A 16,274-nucleotide genomic window follows, 5' to 3' on the forward strand; every position below is an offset into this window, starting at 1 on the left:
ACCTGCATAGTTTGAAAGATTTAATTAATTAAATTAAATTAATTAATAAACACACAAATGGATGCTATCCCATTCAAGAAATATCAAATACCTTATTGAAAAATGAAATGGAAATGGAAAGTGAGCTATTTTAGGGCTCCTTTTAAAGAATGAGCTGGACGTCTTTAGGGGAGCTCCTCTGCCTTTCAGGGGAGCCAAGCTGCCCTTTGCTCCACCATGTGTTTGTGAACTAATTACAGTGTTTTATGTTCTGCAGAAACCCTAACTTCAATCAGAGGTAGATTTAATATAAGGTAATAGGGATGGATAAATTAAGGCTTGATTCTCAGAATGATGCATATGGATGATTAATTGATATTTGCAGAGGTGCGTCTATAACTGGCCAAAGCCCAATTGCCCTCACTTTTGCTTTTTTTAAAGTCAGCAGTGCAGTAAGAGCAAGAGTGATGTGATACAGGTCCAAGGTCAAACTTCCACTCATGTCCCAGAAAGGCTTGTGGTTGGCAGATAATCACAATAAAATCTATTTTTATTTGGATAAAAGTAAGAAGGAATGGCACCAGTCTGGACATTCTCAACCCAGACCCCCCTTTTCCAATGCTCTATGTGTCTTTCTGATACTTGGAAATGAGCCTGTTGCATTACTTATCTTTAGTCGTCCCCAAAACTTCACTTTAGGAAGTACAGGGTTTGTAGAGCTAGTCAAGCTCTAAAATTTTAGAGCTTCCTGTTGACATGATGGGTTGCCCAGGCAACATGGAAAATGTTTTCAAGGCACAATAAAATTCATTTTTATTATGTACGTCAATGTCTAAGCAAGATGTTTTTTCTAATTAAGTACTTTTAATGCTTAAGTGTAGTAGTAAAATGAAGGAAGTCAAAATCCAAACTGTAAGGTACAATAATGACAGTCCTAACACTTCATGTTACTTTTACTAAATCCAACACAGGGCTCGCTAATGGAGCAGCTACTGGCAATATTCAGCTATGAGCAGTTCCCTGCATCCTAATTAGATAAAATAAAATTGAATCCTGTAGACTAAAAAGTGACACAAGGAGCTCTTGGCCAAGCGACAGTTATGTCGTAACTTTGTTTTGTTTACAAAGTTGTGGAGGCTTTGTGATTGTTATTTTTGTGTTGATATTGATACCACATTTTGATACCACAATTCAGTGACTGGACAGCAAGAGAAACAAATACGAAAGAGCAATTCTCACAAGCAAGCACACTTGCTGTAAATGCTCCCAAGGACTGGCTGCATTCCCACACTCTCACTTCTCAGAAGATATTACTATGGAGAAAGGATATGAATTTTAAAAGAAATACTTGGATGAAGCATCCTTCACTGTAAACCACAAGTGAACTTCAACCAGTCAGCTCAACAAAGCTTTCCCCATGGAGTGAGTCAGCGAACAGGAGCTGTCATTGCTGGTTGTCAGCTAATTTCAAATCAGCTAGCAGGTCTAGAAATCTTAGTGATTCAAACTTTTATGTTTTTGGACATAAATAACGGACTTGGAGAATAGATACCTTCCAAATTCACCTGCATTGAAAAGTAACCATGGCAGTCTAACATTTTTCCAGAGCCCCAGGATTTTGTGTGAAAGAAAGGTCCACATCATAGGAGGCGAGGAGTTGAGAAGACAGTGTATTATTATGTCGTCATGTGTAAGTCGGCCCGTCTTGTACTGGAGAGTCTGGACACCCCTTCCCACAGATTCTCATTTTTACTGCATCACCCTGTTGCACAATTGTTACAGCTATATTCAAATGTTATTTTCTAAATCTCTAATTCTGTCTGTCTTGGTATTCCTCATCACTTTGCAATGTCTAGACGGTCACTGCTGAGACAGACTTTGCCATATCACTGACCAATGAATGACCCAGGGTAACACATGCAGTACAGCTGGGCTGTGTTGATTTCCTTATAGACACGTTTACACATAAAAATACAGTCTGACATTACAGAGCCCCCGACTAAGTCTGCATACACTGTAATAGACAAACTTCCTCCCTCCAGGCACTCCCATTGCCTAATCAATGCACCATATGCAAAATTTCCCCTTGTGATGTTACTATAGTATGTGAGAAATGTAGTTGGGATGAAATTTCAAGGTATAGGGCATCTGAAGGGCAAGTAAATCCCTTGTGGTTTGAACACAACCTATGAATTACTTATGGTGTTGCTGCAACCAACATCCCAATGCTCAACAGTCCCATCTTAACCCCTCTCTCGCCAGCGTCTGCTGGGTTTTGTAAAACACCCCTGACCATAGATAGACTACAACCTTGGATTGTGACCCCACAAATCAGTGTGAATCAGATAGCAAGCTGACATGCAATTAAATAAAAACAGAGATGCTCTTTTAAATATTTCATCACTTGAGCACAAGAGCAGCAGAGCTAGAGGATGGGATCAATTTTCTGGCATGTATATAATTTTTTTTCTTTTTTTTTTTAGAGAGCTAAGGGGACATGTTTCCAGCATGCAGAGAAATAAGGGAGGAGGAAGAAAGGTAGAAAGAGAAGGAAAATGTGACAACATAACTAAAACAAGAGAGAAATGAGATGAAGAAAAAAAGTCAATATGTCGATATGCTTTTACTTCTCTCCATAGACAAGAAGAAAGGTGTTTAAGTAAAGCCACATCTTTGAAATTATTAAAAATAATATCAACAAGTACATACTGTATAGTGCATGCTCTCAGTGGACATGTTTCAACCATAATCTTGGAGCTACTGCAAAATTCAAGAAGGATATGCAGTGGAGCAAATTCATCAGGGGAGAGAAAACACATTCAACTCCAAAGACTTGCTCAAGGTCATTCAGTTTTTTTTTCTTTTTATTTCATCACAGGTCTCTCAGAGCAAAAACCAATCCATCATTTATCCATGAATCAGTTACATGCCTCATACATTTGCAAAGGTTACAGACGAGGACGGTTAGCTCTAAATGAGACATCAATTTATCAGATTACCATCACAGTCAAAGCACCAATTTGCTTTATATGTACAAAAGTGCTGTATTTAGTGTTATGTCATTTTCTGCATAATGGCTCAACTTTTATATGAAGAAAACAATTACTTGAAAAATAACTTGCTCTAGTTGGCTGTAACAATGACAGGAAATGACTCATACTTCATCTGAATACCTAAATAATTTTTCCCTTCTGGCGCTGCTGTAAATTGCATCTTATTTTTCTGAGAAGTTTATATCACCAGGTATTGCATAAGGAGATTGTGACTTAAAACTCAGAGCAAAAGTCCCTAATTCAGAAAAACTTACCTTCGGTGCTCTCCTCTATTACATTTTATATGAGCACATTTTTCTTAGTTCTTCCTCCAAGAGAGGAGAAAAAAAGCCATAATTAATGGCTGCCTCAACTCTAAGCTTTGAGAAACCACTTGAGATTGGCCAGGCAACTGTTGTGCAAGCAGAGCCTTGCATCTCTTGTTATATGTGCAGCCTAGATTTCCTCCTCCTGAGATTGCTGTCTCCCTGGCGACTGTCTGGTCCAATTCAACCCAGTGCTGATCGCTAGTAAAATCCCAGTTCCTGGAGCACTGAGTTCTAAAACATTCATCATTCCCTTGTTTTCCACTAGGAACAAGTTGAGCCTATATCTAAAGCTTTGACAAGGGCTATTTCTTCAGCTCCACTGGAAGATTTCACTGAGTCCCCCTCACCACCCCAATTGCTCAAAGAGCCGGGTCAGGTAATGGAGAGCTTTCTAATCCCACTTCTATTCTTTTCACTGGTCAATGGGCTGACACAGCTCATGCCGGCTCACCTGGCATGTTTCTTTGTCTCACCATGGGAATATTTAACTTTTTTCTTGTAGTTCAACAGCATTCACATTTCACCAACTACCTGGACAGGAGCCTATATTTTGGCCACTGTAGTGGAACAAGACCATCCCTACCTTTTAGTGTTACAACATGATTAGCTTTATATGGATGTCATTTTCAGCACTGTAAAAGGTTACAGGCTGCAGTTTTTTGTCATCATTCAACATCAAATAAATCTGTTGCTTTATGTAGAAAGAAAGTAGTTGTTATGACGAATGTGCAGTTTTCCGCAGGCTCTTCTCACACAGGCAGCAGAACTGTTGCTAAACTAAGATCAATACAGAACAAGAGATCTAAACAGATACTTGTATTCAGGGACATTTGCTATCTGGTCTTACACATTTAAGTGTGAAACAGCTGTGGCTTTTGTGCACAAGAACTATTTCTCCTGTTACGTTATAAAGGATAAAAAAAATAGTAAGGACAAGGAGAGCAAAGGTGGAAATGAAATTACATTAATTCTGCAAATAAACAAAGGGTGAAAAAAACAGCAAATGTGTTTATTCCTGGGAAGAAATGCTACAATTGTATTAGTGTGTGATAAAGTGACCTACCATAACTAGATACAGTACATGAAACTCAATATAGTTACCACCTTAATGTGTTGTTACTTGGACCAAACAGGTCAGATGTCTTTCAGTGTATTTTGCTCCAACTGCTCAACAGTCTGAATGCAGAACTAAAGCAATGTTTTTTTGTTTTTCCTTTTTCTCACAGTTGTAATCTTGCCTAATGTTATGGAATAATGGTAAAAATGTTTAGTATTCAACTGGGGCAAGGTTCTGAACAAATCTCTTTCCTGTATGTGTTGAAGCATTCTGTTTACACGTCAATAAACGTCATTGTCACTTCTCCTCTTGGAAGGTCCAGCTAATGGAATTACTCATATGCCTTGTTTTGTTTGAAATATCGACTATTTAATATATTTTAAAGGAATGCTTTACAGTGTAGCAAACACATCAATTCATGACTGATTTGCTCTTTGAGTCTCAGTGTAATTGTGAATTCTGCTGCAGCGATCCATGAACACAAACATTCAACAGATAAGGCAAACCTAATGCCAGAGGTGCTGCATCAAAAATTGTTCTGTTTTTTTTTTTTTATTTTTATTTTTTATCAGTTTCCACTCCGCTTGGTCAGCCAGCATGAGGTGGCAGATGTGCTCCTTGGGTAGAAAGACAGACAGGAACACCAACATCACTGCATCAGGGACACCTTACGACAGGGGTGTCCAGCTCCGGTCCTGTATTCCTGCAGGTTTTTGATGTCTTCCTGCTTCAATACACCTGATTCATATTAAATGAGTCCTAAACAGTTTCTTGTCAAGTGCTGCCCAAGCATGTTAACCCATTAATCTGATTCAGGCATGCTGCAGCAGGAATCATATAAGACCTGGTGGGTAACAACCCTTAAGGACCGACTTTGGACACCCCTGCCTTACAACCATGTACAGTGTGACTGGTGTTGTCCTCCAAGGTCTTGTTGTTGATACTGTCAAAGGTATAATAGATTACATAAACACACAGTGAGTCTTGTAGGCAGTATCATCACCATTTCCTCTGAATATAAAACAATTTACAATCTCGTCCTTGGTGAAAATTCAGGGGACTATCTTTTATCTGTTGTCTTGTGTTTTTCCATTAAAAGTCCAGTGTGTTGTGGAACTGGAGGCTAAAGTAAAAGCCTTATGTGTATGCAGTGGCTATGTGTAGGTGGTTGAGTATTGTTCATGTTGTGAGGACCTAAATCAGATTAAACAACAAGGGAGGCTTGTCTTCCTGAAAGGGACGAAAACTTAGCAGACTGGAAGAGAAAAAAATTCTTTTGAGTTAAAGAAATGTTGTAAGGTTTAGGTATGTAATCTTAGGGTGAGTTAACAGTAATGTAACAGTAAGTCTCCAAAAATAATGCAGACTATATCAGCTTTCAAGTAATTTTTCATGGAAACAGAACTTTGTGTTTGCATGCTTTTCAGAGATAATAAACTCAAGGATGGGCTTAATCAATAACTCCCATTGGATCCTGCTGGTCCTGTGAGATGTACTAATAATTATGCTCATCCAAACAGTATTAAACCTGAGTGCACTATACTAATGAAAACACCCTTAGGAAACTTAGCAAAAAAGATTGCAACTACACATGTGCAAAGGACAGCCAAAGCTGATTAGAGACACTCCTATGGAGCACAATCTAATGAGGTGCACACAGAAACTAAACAATCTTAAGCATCAGAGCAATTGATTTAGAAGTTATCCAGTTTCAGGTAAAATATTCCAGGAATGCTGGAATCTAAAACCCAGGATGTCATAAGCAGTCTGGTCCACTTTGCTTCATTGTAGTTTGAACAAAATGTCTCTTAAATTGATCTATTGTATAAGTTAAAGCTTATTTGAAAGGGATAAAGGGATAAAGTTCACAAGGGAGTCAAGTTCATTAGTGGTTTTGATGGAGTGGGAGGTGTGAAGCAAACCTGAATTACAAGGAGACAGATGATGAGAACCACAGAGATTTTCACTTAGAGCTCAGTAAACCACAAACAGGTTTCTACGGGGCAAATCTTTGGCCTTTGTCAATATTGTGTTACAGCAGCACATGTGGCTCACCAGGAGTAAATGTTGGATTGATTACCATTATTTCTGTTAACTATTTCTTCATCAGAGAGCCAGCTTTTTTCTACTCTTGTCTTTAATTTCTCTCTGTGTCATTGTGGCAGTTTAAATTTGTGAAATAATGGATGTTGTAAATGGGCCGCTGGGACAGCCACTGTACTATAAATGGGTGCTGACAGAATTAGGTTGCATCAATACAACAGAATACAATTAGTTTTCCCAGTAATCCCAAATAGATGGCAGTGATAAGCTTGTTAGTACTGTAAAAAATTCAGAAAGGAAAAAAAACACTTTTTTTTTTAACTCCCAACGGCTTTGTTGACTGAGAGCTGGCTACATTTAATGTAGAAGCAAATGTTGCCTCAGTTAGGAAGTGATTTCACTGTTCACCTGCAAAGTTTCATCATATGGAGGACAAAATGTATTTAACTGCCACTGAAATCTGCCAGGTATCATAAGTGGATAAATCACGCTAAAGATTGCAAAAAAATGTTCAAGCTGTAAGTCCACATTATATTGAATAATGAACCTTAAGTAGAAGTGAGATAATCATCTGAATGATAAAAAAAAAAAACATTCTTGAAGTTAACAAAAAATGCTGGTATTGAATCAGCTAGAAAATATACCTTAGCAGCTTTGTTGTTACCACATGACAATTTCTCTAAAATGAGAAATGACACGGTTTTACAGGTAGATATAAATGAGGTGTCCTGGAAATGAAGGCTCATGGCAACTTAGCAATAAAATTGCTTTTCAACGTGTAAGCATCCACTTGCAGGCAGAGGGAAATATGGCTCTTGAGCATTAAGTCCAATTAAATAAAAAAGAACAGGAGCCAGTAAAATTGTGACAGTTTTATATGCTGACAGCCACCATAAATCAGTTAAGCTTAAACAGTACACAAAAGGCAACTGTATTACATGACACAGAGGCCAACACATTTTAACCTGAGACTCCTTTTCCAGGTAGAATCAAACAAGTGATGGGGGACCTTGGAAAGAAAATTGCATTGGTACACTTATAACTTTGTTTGGAGAAATGCAAGGTTATGAGTACGTTGTTCTTCCTATTTTTTGTTTTATTTACCCAGAATGCATAGAAGAGGTCTTGGATGCTTTAGTATTTTCCTTACTTGCTGTTATAGAATAGGTGTGCATGACACTGGCAGGAAATTAATAAAATACTTCCAAAATATGCTGCCATGGTAAGTCAAGTAGAACTGCAGAGCTGCATGACCTCAAAGCTGACATTCAATCAGCACCGAGGGGGGTGTTTGGGTGAGAATAATCCTCCTGCCCAACAGTGCTAAAAGGGGTCAGGAAGTCCAAGGCTGCTGATCAATAAATGAGAACAAGTATAGTACAGCATACATGCCCAACATGCACACAGTCTCTCCACAGGAACTAGATGTGTTTATTAGTAATCACTGAATTCTCCATCCTCTGCATCCAACATTAAAAAAATGAAAAATAAAATGCAAAACACTATTTACACTTGACAGATCTCCTCATCGTATATCTACAGCATTTGATTTTAATTAGGTAATGCCATGTGCCTAAGGTCACGCCATAGCATTTAACAATCCTTTTTATTCTATTAAATGTTCTTGCTGTTATTTTTTATTACTTCTCTCAGACATCGCTCTGAAATCAGAGGTCATATGCTCAGCAACTGACTCACAAGAAAAGTCCTGTGCTAGAAACACTGGAAAAAGAGATGAATGAGAACATTTGTAATAAAGAAGAAAAAAATCTGATCATATGAGTGAATCCTCATGTTTGGCACTAATGATGAGCCTGGGGGAGAAGGCTCTATCCCCTCACCAGATGTGTACAAGATTGTAGTTTCAGTGATAAAGAGATGATGACTGGATAGCCCATTATGGGTAACAGCCTCTACTAAAACTTTCAAATGATGCATTGAAAACGCTTTACTTTATTGTGAACATTTTCCAGAGAACACTGAGTTTATTGAATGGTTTTCGACCTTCTAGGCAGATATACAGTCTATTTTTATGTGTCATTAAATTAATCACATCTCCGGCTATCCATGACAGAGAGCAAATCTCAAAGAAGCATTTTTCTTTTAGAAAATACAGCTCTGTGGTGGAATTTTTAAGTTAAGGTCTCCAACAAAACTAAAGCAGTCTAGTTAATATTGATAACTTTGTTTTCTCAGGAGCTACATAGGAAATACTGTGATGCCAATAAAAGACAAAAAAGGGAGCATTAAAGAGGTTGGAATAGTTGGGTAGGTCTGTTGAATGCTAGACTGATGCAGAAGGTGGTTCATTTGCATGTCTGCCTGTGAATCATTGTTTAAAAAGATTATTTACTCCTTAACCTACCTAAATCCCTTTTGTGCTAAGTTCTCACCAAATATTGGCGACTGTCACTGAGAAACTCATGTTCATTTTTCAAAAAAAAGAGGAAAAGTTTTTCAAGTTTTTCAAAGCTTGTAATGCTTTTAAGAAGTGCAGATTATGAGAAACTGCTGCAATACAGTTTGATATAAAAACACTAAACTTAGCACAACAAAAATGACTTTCTTTCTCTCTGTAGATAGAAAATGCCTCAAAATCAAACATAAGATGTGGAGGAGACGACTGTATCATTAAATAAAGTACAGAACTTAGACACATGACACTGGGGACACTGTTAGGTTAAAGATGTGATGTAAAATGGTATTAAAACACTGGGTGTTGCAGGTATTAGATAAATATAAAAAAGAAGCCAAGACTGAATGTAAAATCTGAGTTTTGCCGGTAGATCTATCTATCTCAGTGAAACCAGAGTCAAACTTCTGATCCAGCAAAATAACATTCATTTTATGAAGTGGAGGAAGTGAAGGTTAGCCTGCATCTGGAAACATCTGGGATTCCCATTTCAACGGCTGGATTACAATGACTTGTGGTTATATTAGAGTTAAACCTGTTCTTTATTTAATCTATCTGTCTGAATTCTAAAGCTTTAAACATAAAACTATCGGGTCAGGCTTAGTTATCATAACTACTTTGAAAGTATTGAAGATCTTTGGATTGAAATACTCTTTAATAACATTATTTCACAACATGTTAGAAGACTGCCTACGTATCAAAAGACAAGTCATTCTCATTTTTAACATATCATATACAGAAGTTTTATCAAGAGCACTTTGTGTTTAGTGGCTGTCAGATTCACAGCGAATGCTACAGGTGCACATTGCCAGCTATCCTGCAATTCTCTAGCGCACCCATAAATAAATAACAGAGATTGTGTTGAGGGGTCTGAAGGGAAGAAAGTGATAATTACTCTGTCTTCCCTCACCAAGGTTACATGAACCTTGATACTGCTGTTATTTTCATCTTTCTTTTCCTCCATTCTGTCTTTATTTTTACTTCTCTCCTTCTACTAGACCACTTTATCATGCATTAAAAACACAAGGGTAGTTCTGGGCATTTAAAATACGTTTTTTAATCTTAGGAAAATATTAGTGGTAACCATTAAAATACACAATAAAAACATTTTATTGCAAAAAGATTCTCTTTTATTCACATTTCCACATTGCCAGACTAACACATTTGTTGAGCCCAGAAAACATCTGCAGAAGGCTCCTGACCAAGTTTGAATGACAAAAGATTGAAAAGGTTTTTTTTTTTTTTTTAACCAACATATTTTAAAAGTCATTGACCAATTAAGCTGTTACATTGTTTTTTTTTTGGACTAGGCCACATCATATACCTACTTATATCAATATTTTCTTAAGGCCTGATGGACTACATCTAGTTTCCTGAGTGGGAATTGGCTTATAACATAAGCTTCTGAAAATGTTTGTTTTACCACAATCACTGATATGGTCCTTTAAAAGTATTTTTTTCTAGTTGGGGAAAGTTGTTTTTATTTTTCTTCTTTTTTTCCCTCCTATATTTAATATGGTCTGCTTGCAAATAACTAACTTTCTTTGGGCCCAATTACGTTCTATTTATTGAACAAGGCATTGCTGATTGATGTCTGTTCACAGCAGGCGATCTATGATTCATAGCCATTCTTTCTTTGAATATCATCATGCATACTCAACATGTACATTTATGAGTCATGGCTGTAATTAGATCAATGAATAATTAAAGTTGTTAGTATTTAAAAATGTATGCTTGCACATGATACAAACATCAAGAACACAGTGCATCCTTACACACCGTTTGCCCTACAATACGTGATGAAAGGCTGTAATGATTGTCGACTGTCAGGGATTTAGTTGATCTCCTTTTATATGGGGAATAGACAAAGCTGGCCAGCAATTTCTCCAAGAAATAACAGAAATATCCTTTAAGTGGATTTTCTTATCAACTTTAATTTTACATACACAGTCCTGCAGTAGAAGAGACTATAAGATTATCATTTCCATGTTTTGGGTAATAAATATTTGGTCATGTCCAGCCTTTCATGGATAGCAAAAACATTCAAAGGCTTCAGTGGTTTAAATTAACTCATACACTGAATTAACAATCCACTCCTTGTCTGATAATATCTGTTTGTATATTATGTTATGTTATGTTATGTTATCATTACGATACTGACAGCAACATGGTTGAGCAGATTGTCATGGTAGTCAGAACATGGTACATGGTAGTCTCTGCGTCCTAGCATTACCTACAGCAGTTTACACTACTGATGGAAATCACTCTACTTTTCACTCATTCAACTACCTTCCTCTTTTCCAGGAGATATCCTCACAAGGGCTAATTCCTAAAGGGGGTATTTGAAGTGATAAGATAGCGTACATCCTCTCTAACAATACGCTTCCACATTGTGCCCCTTACTCATAAACAAAAAATAGGCACAAGCACAAAAGTGCACAAAAAACTACATGCACATTATCCCTCTGCCTCTACCATGTTCTAGTGTGGGGACTGGCACCATTTCTGCCTCTTCTCTCCCCCACTCTGCCCTTTGCTCCTTTAATTTTCCACCTGTCTCTGATCCGCTGCCTCTTTTACATTTCAATCCACCTCCTGTTACTCCTTGTACTGACAGGGGATTGAGCAGAGAGAGAGCAGCAAAGAGGGAGTTGTCCCCTTTGGGTAGCTAAGCGATTACCGTTTGAAAGATCCAATCCCTTGCATCATTCCTCTCACAACCTCCTCTGCTCTCATATTACTCTGTGGGAACTCATTTCTGCCTCATCTGCACGTCTGGCGCCTCTACTCTCCTTTTGTTCATCTCTCCTTATCCATTTATCCTTACTTCATTTATGACTTCCCTTGTTGTCTCTAATCCCACCCACAAGTAAGCCAAGTAATTCACACTTAGGAGGTTCCTTTTTTGTCGCTATTAAACAGTTAAATAAAACAGAAAGACATTTCTTTCTAAGAAATAATCATGTTTTAGTATTTGGGGGGGAAAAGTGCAGTATGTATCGCTGATGCTTACCTGCTTTTTCTGTCTGTTTGTGCTTTTTATCACAGAAGATGCAAACACACATCCTAGTGTGTGTTTGCATCTGCTCTGAGCTTCTTCTGGAAAAAAAAATTTGCTTACCTTATCTGGCTGAGTGGAGTGCTTGGATACTCTAGCAGCAGAGCCAGAACCCACTGCCCATTGCTTAAGTGGAAGAGGACTAATCCCTCTTCTCAAAGCCTGCTCTAGTAAAACCACTTCTCCAAAGCCACCCATGCACACCCAGTCTGTCCAACTATGGTAGTCACTGCTGTACTCTGTGGAGAAGAAATCCTTGTGGGTGCCTGATCTCATATCAAATAATTACCACTGCTACATTTCATTAAGAACTGGGGTGTGAGAGCTTTTGGCACTTGCCAGCACTCAACTATTTATGCCTTGAAATCTTTAGCTCAGATGGAGTATGAAGGTATGGACTTTGTTGCACAAAAATGGCCATGTGCCATGTTTATTACCCATAATCTCCATAATAAAGGATTGGATATTACTATGGGAAGTGCAGCTCCTGTAGATAGCGCCACAGAAATGTGAAGCTGGGAAACAGCTGGACAAAACTATCAACATGTTCTTAAATTGGTTTTCAATCAAACCTGGGTAGGTTTATTCCTAGATTTCTTTTGGGAAAATGCCTTCCCTGCAGTTATATGGGTAATTTACAATGAACAAAGACAATTATTTGATTTAGGAAGTGCTGAAAGCTGAGTAATAAATAAGTGACTAAACTCAGTTCTGAGTTAAACAAGATTCTCATTTTACTTGGAGAACTTTTAATAAGAAGTTCTTTTTGAATATGCATCTTATTACAATATAATTATAGGTTAACAGGCAAAAAATGGTAAATAGTCCGTATTTATATAGCGCTTTACTGTACCTGGGATGATACCCAAAGCGCTTCACATTATACATCACATTCACACACTGATGGTGGAAGCTGCCATGCAAGGCTCTCGACCACGACCCATCAGGAGCAATTAGGGGTTCTGTGTCTTGCCCAAGGACACCTCAACATAAACCCGACTTGGCCGAGGATCGAGCCGGCAACCCTCGGGTTACGAGACGACCGCTCTACCTTGCTGAGCCATGCCGCCCCCAAGTCTGAAACAACTGAAACGGTCATATCAAATATATCTCATAATACAGTCCTGTAAAATATAAGTCCAATTGGCATGAGTGAAATATACCCCAGTAACAACAAAAAGTCTAACATTTAGGAAGTCATAAAATCAAGATGATAAAGAAGGAAAGGTCTTTGGACTGATAGTTAAGATCTGAACATTCAACCACTCACCTTGAGACTCACATTTGTTCTTTCAACAGTACTTGACCTTAATGCTTTTCTCACTTCCTGGTAGCTTTGATAGCCAGCTTGACTGAATTTTTAGTACAACCATTATTGTCAAGGAAACTATTTTTACTCTTCACATGCCCTTTCTCTTATTGACTACTAGAGGTTTCATCTGCCTGCATGCAAATATGTGCAATCCCTAAACTGGGTAGCACAGAAGACCAGGACTTTGTTTAAGTGTAAGGAATAATTTTTCCTTTAGTTTTCTGTTAGTGTGTATTTAGTAGATCAGTATATCATAACAGAGAATTTAGGCTACTGCAGTATTGATATAGCACTGCTTCTATAAAAAAAACAAAATGAAAATTCCAAATACTGGCCTCAAAGAAAGACTTTTATTTCTTGTTGTACTGTATTCATTTATTTATGAATTCATTTGTTTATTTTACATAAATGTCAGTCAGCCAACAGGGTTGGTAAAGAAATGAAGTCCAGTTGATCTGCCACTTATACTGGCTCTTTAAATGTTTTCCATTTTAGCTTTCCCTGTTTGTTTTGTTGTGCACAGCAGAAAGAATTTGACAGTAGTTTATGAGAGTTTTCTTGTTCCTATGGGCTCACTCAAGGCTATTACCTGCTCAGCTTGCTGCTATGAAGAAAGGTATTTAACAGGAGAAGGTCAGATGCAAAATAGAGATCTCCCATATGGCGTGACGAGTCTTTGATGAGGAAATTCATCAAAATCACTGCTGTATCTGGCAGCCCTGTGATTTTTCACTGTAACAGTTCCTTCAGCCATTTTGGTTGTATTTTAAAGGTGGGTGGAGGAACAGGGTCGCAAATTGAAATTCATTGAAGTGAGCTTTGTATGCATATTGCCCTCTGTTCTGCATGGTTGGTTGGCTCTCCACTCAATCAAGTCTAGTAAAATTTGACTTATATCATCCATTCCTCTGTACAGTAGCAGCAGTGTGAAATGTGGCATGTTTTTTTTTCCAATTTTTCTGAATAGCCATGCTTTTGATTCTTTTTATTTATTTATTTTTTCCTGCGTTGTTGTAGAGCATTTGTACTGCAGTCAGACACCATGAAAAGGGCATTAAAAAACACAAGCTACTGGATATTATATTTTATAATGCTAAACATCTGAATTAGCTGTTATAAAAAAGGGGAAAAGGGGACAGTGAACTGTTTCGTGTTTTACCTAACTGAAAACATCATCTACATGATGACTCAGTTATTGAAATGCATCTGTACAAACTTCTTGTTATTCTGTTAAACGTAAATAAAAGACTATTTAAGGTTACCAAATAGCCCATTTAACCTAGATATTTTCCAGTCTCACAAAATAAATTAAAAGGTCATAAAAAGATTTCATTAAATTCAAGCAGACTGGCATTTTGCATCACCTCTGCAATAACCTTGTGGTTGAATTAGGGTTAATGAAAGTTCAATTCTGTTCAAATCCCTGAAGAGGACACTAGAGAAACCTTTTTTCTCCAGTTCTTCAAGGTCAGAATAACCATTATGAAGTTCATTCACTGGTGGACTAGAAGGAAAAATTTGAAAACTGAACAATATCAGATCTGGATTAAAACTAGAAGAGACAGGTCCAGTCAGTTTATGTCTAGAAGTTCCATTAGCAGTTCCCTGCATCTGCAAGACTGCTGCACACTCAGGGTTCTCATCAAACATTCAGAACATTTGCTTGTGAATTTTAGGTGGCTTTGGAGCTGGATCAGAGCCAGATGTAGCATAGCCAGTATCTGATCTGATCCAAATAAGCACAGAAAAGCTTCACCAACTGGTTGAGCTTGGTTGATTTGCTCTGGTTTGGTGGATGGCCACCAGAGGTGTTCAGCCTGTTTGTCTTTCTGCACTGCAACAAAAAAGGCCAGCACTGCACAGCCAGTGCCAATATTTTGGCCACAGTCAATGCGTACATGAGTGTCAGATGCTTTAGTAACAACAGGGAATGTGGAGATTGGAGAAGCATGCTGGTAAAGTGTGTTTCTCTCTGGCAATAAAAACACACAGCACTTTGATTCTTTTCTACTTGTCTAACAGAGCACACACAGACACACACACTTTCTCAGGCTGTCCGTCAGCTGTCAACGAATACATTGTGACTGACTGCTGTCTTTTCCTCTTCAAAGCTGGTCACCCCAAGAAAAAAGAAATCTTATTTTCTGTCAGAAATATGTTACAGGTTAACCCTGCAATGTTACTGTCAGGACAAAAAACTAATGAGCATCAATTCTTTCTCTCTCTCTCTCTCTCTTTCTCTCTCTCTTTCTCTCTCACTCACACACACACACACACACACACACACACACACACACACACACACACACACACACACACACACACACACACACACACGCACACACACACAAGCTGCAAAACCCAATCTACAGCTCCACCAGCCAAGGACATACTCTACTACTCAGCAGGAGCAGACACTCTGTTGTTGATTCTATTTGTTTCTTCTGTTTGATGGAGTTGAGTGTCCCTGGAGCGCAGTCAGAATATTGTGGGCAGTCACAGAAATAAATGATCTGAGATCCGCTTTATGGGTTGAAGTCACCATTAGAAAAATACTTTGTCATAGAGAGGCAATTTCCACCCTATACAAAATGAAGCTGTATTTATACACTCAAAATTAGATGTTAGAAATAATGCAGCAACACTTAACAGGAAATGCTTCGCTTTTGGAAACCATCACATTGTATTATGCATCCTGATAATAACAGTTTAGCCACTAATTTGTTGATTTTTGTAAAGTTAAATGGGAATAGCATCCTAGAGTGCTATTAGGCTTTTGCATTTCAGAGTGGCTTCAATGAACCTTTTTAATGATTGCACCGGAAGACATGCTGAAATCTGTTGTTAATCCAGTAATTATTGTCTGGCGAATGTACTTGACTTTGCGCCACCAGCCAGCTAATTCACTTAATGTGTTTGTTTTTCTGAGTCAATAGTTCTTCAGATTAGAATTAAATCTGTTCTTTAAAGAGCACACTGCAGTTAAAAAAGTGATGCAGTTCCCTGACTTCATTTGTGCATTGTAAAGTGTTAAATATCTCTAAATGACTA

General features: G+C 37.9%; 1 protein-coding gene across 2 annotated transcripts in view; it reads right to left on the reverse strand.

The window, feature by feature from the left end:
- Positions 1 to 16,274, reverse strand: part of rtn4rl1b (reticulon 4 receptor-like 1b) — a 157,134-nt gene that overhangs the window by 67,111 nt on the left and 73,749 nt on the right. The window lies entirely within an intron of this gene.

The sequence above is a fragment of the Melanotaenia boesemani genome, chromosome 9 (assembly GCF_017639745.1).
Source record: "Melanotaenia boesemani isolate fMelBoe1 chromosome 9, fMelBoe1.pri, whole genome shotgun sequence".
In the NCBI taxonomy this organism is placed as follows: domain Eukaryota; kingdom Metazoa; phylum Chordata; class Actinopteri; order Atheriniformes; family Melanotaeniidae; genus Melanotaenia; species Melanotaenia boesemani.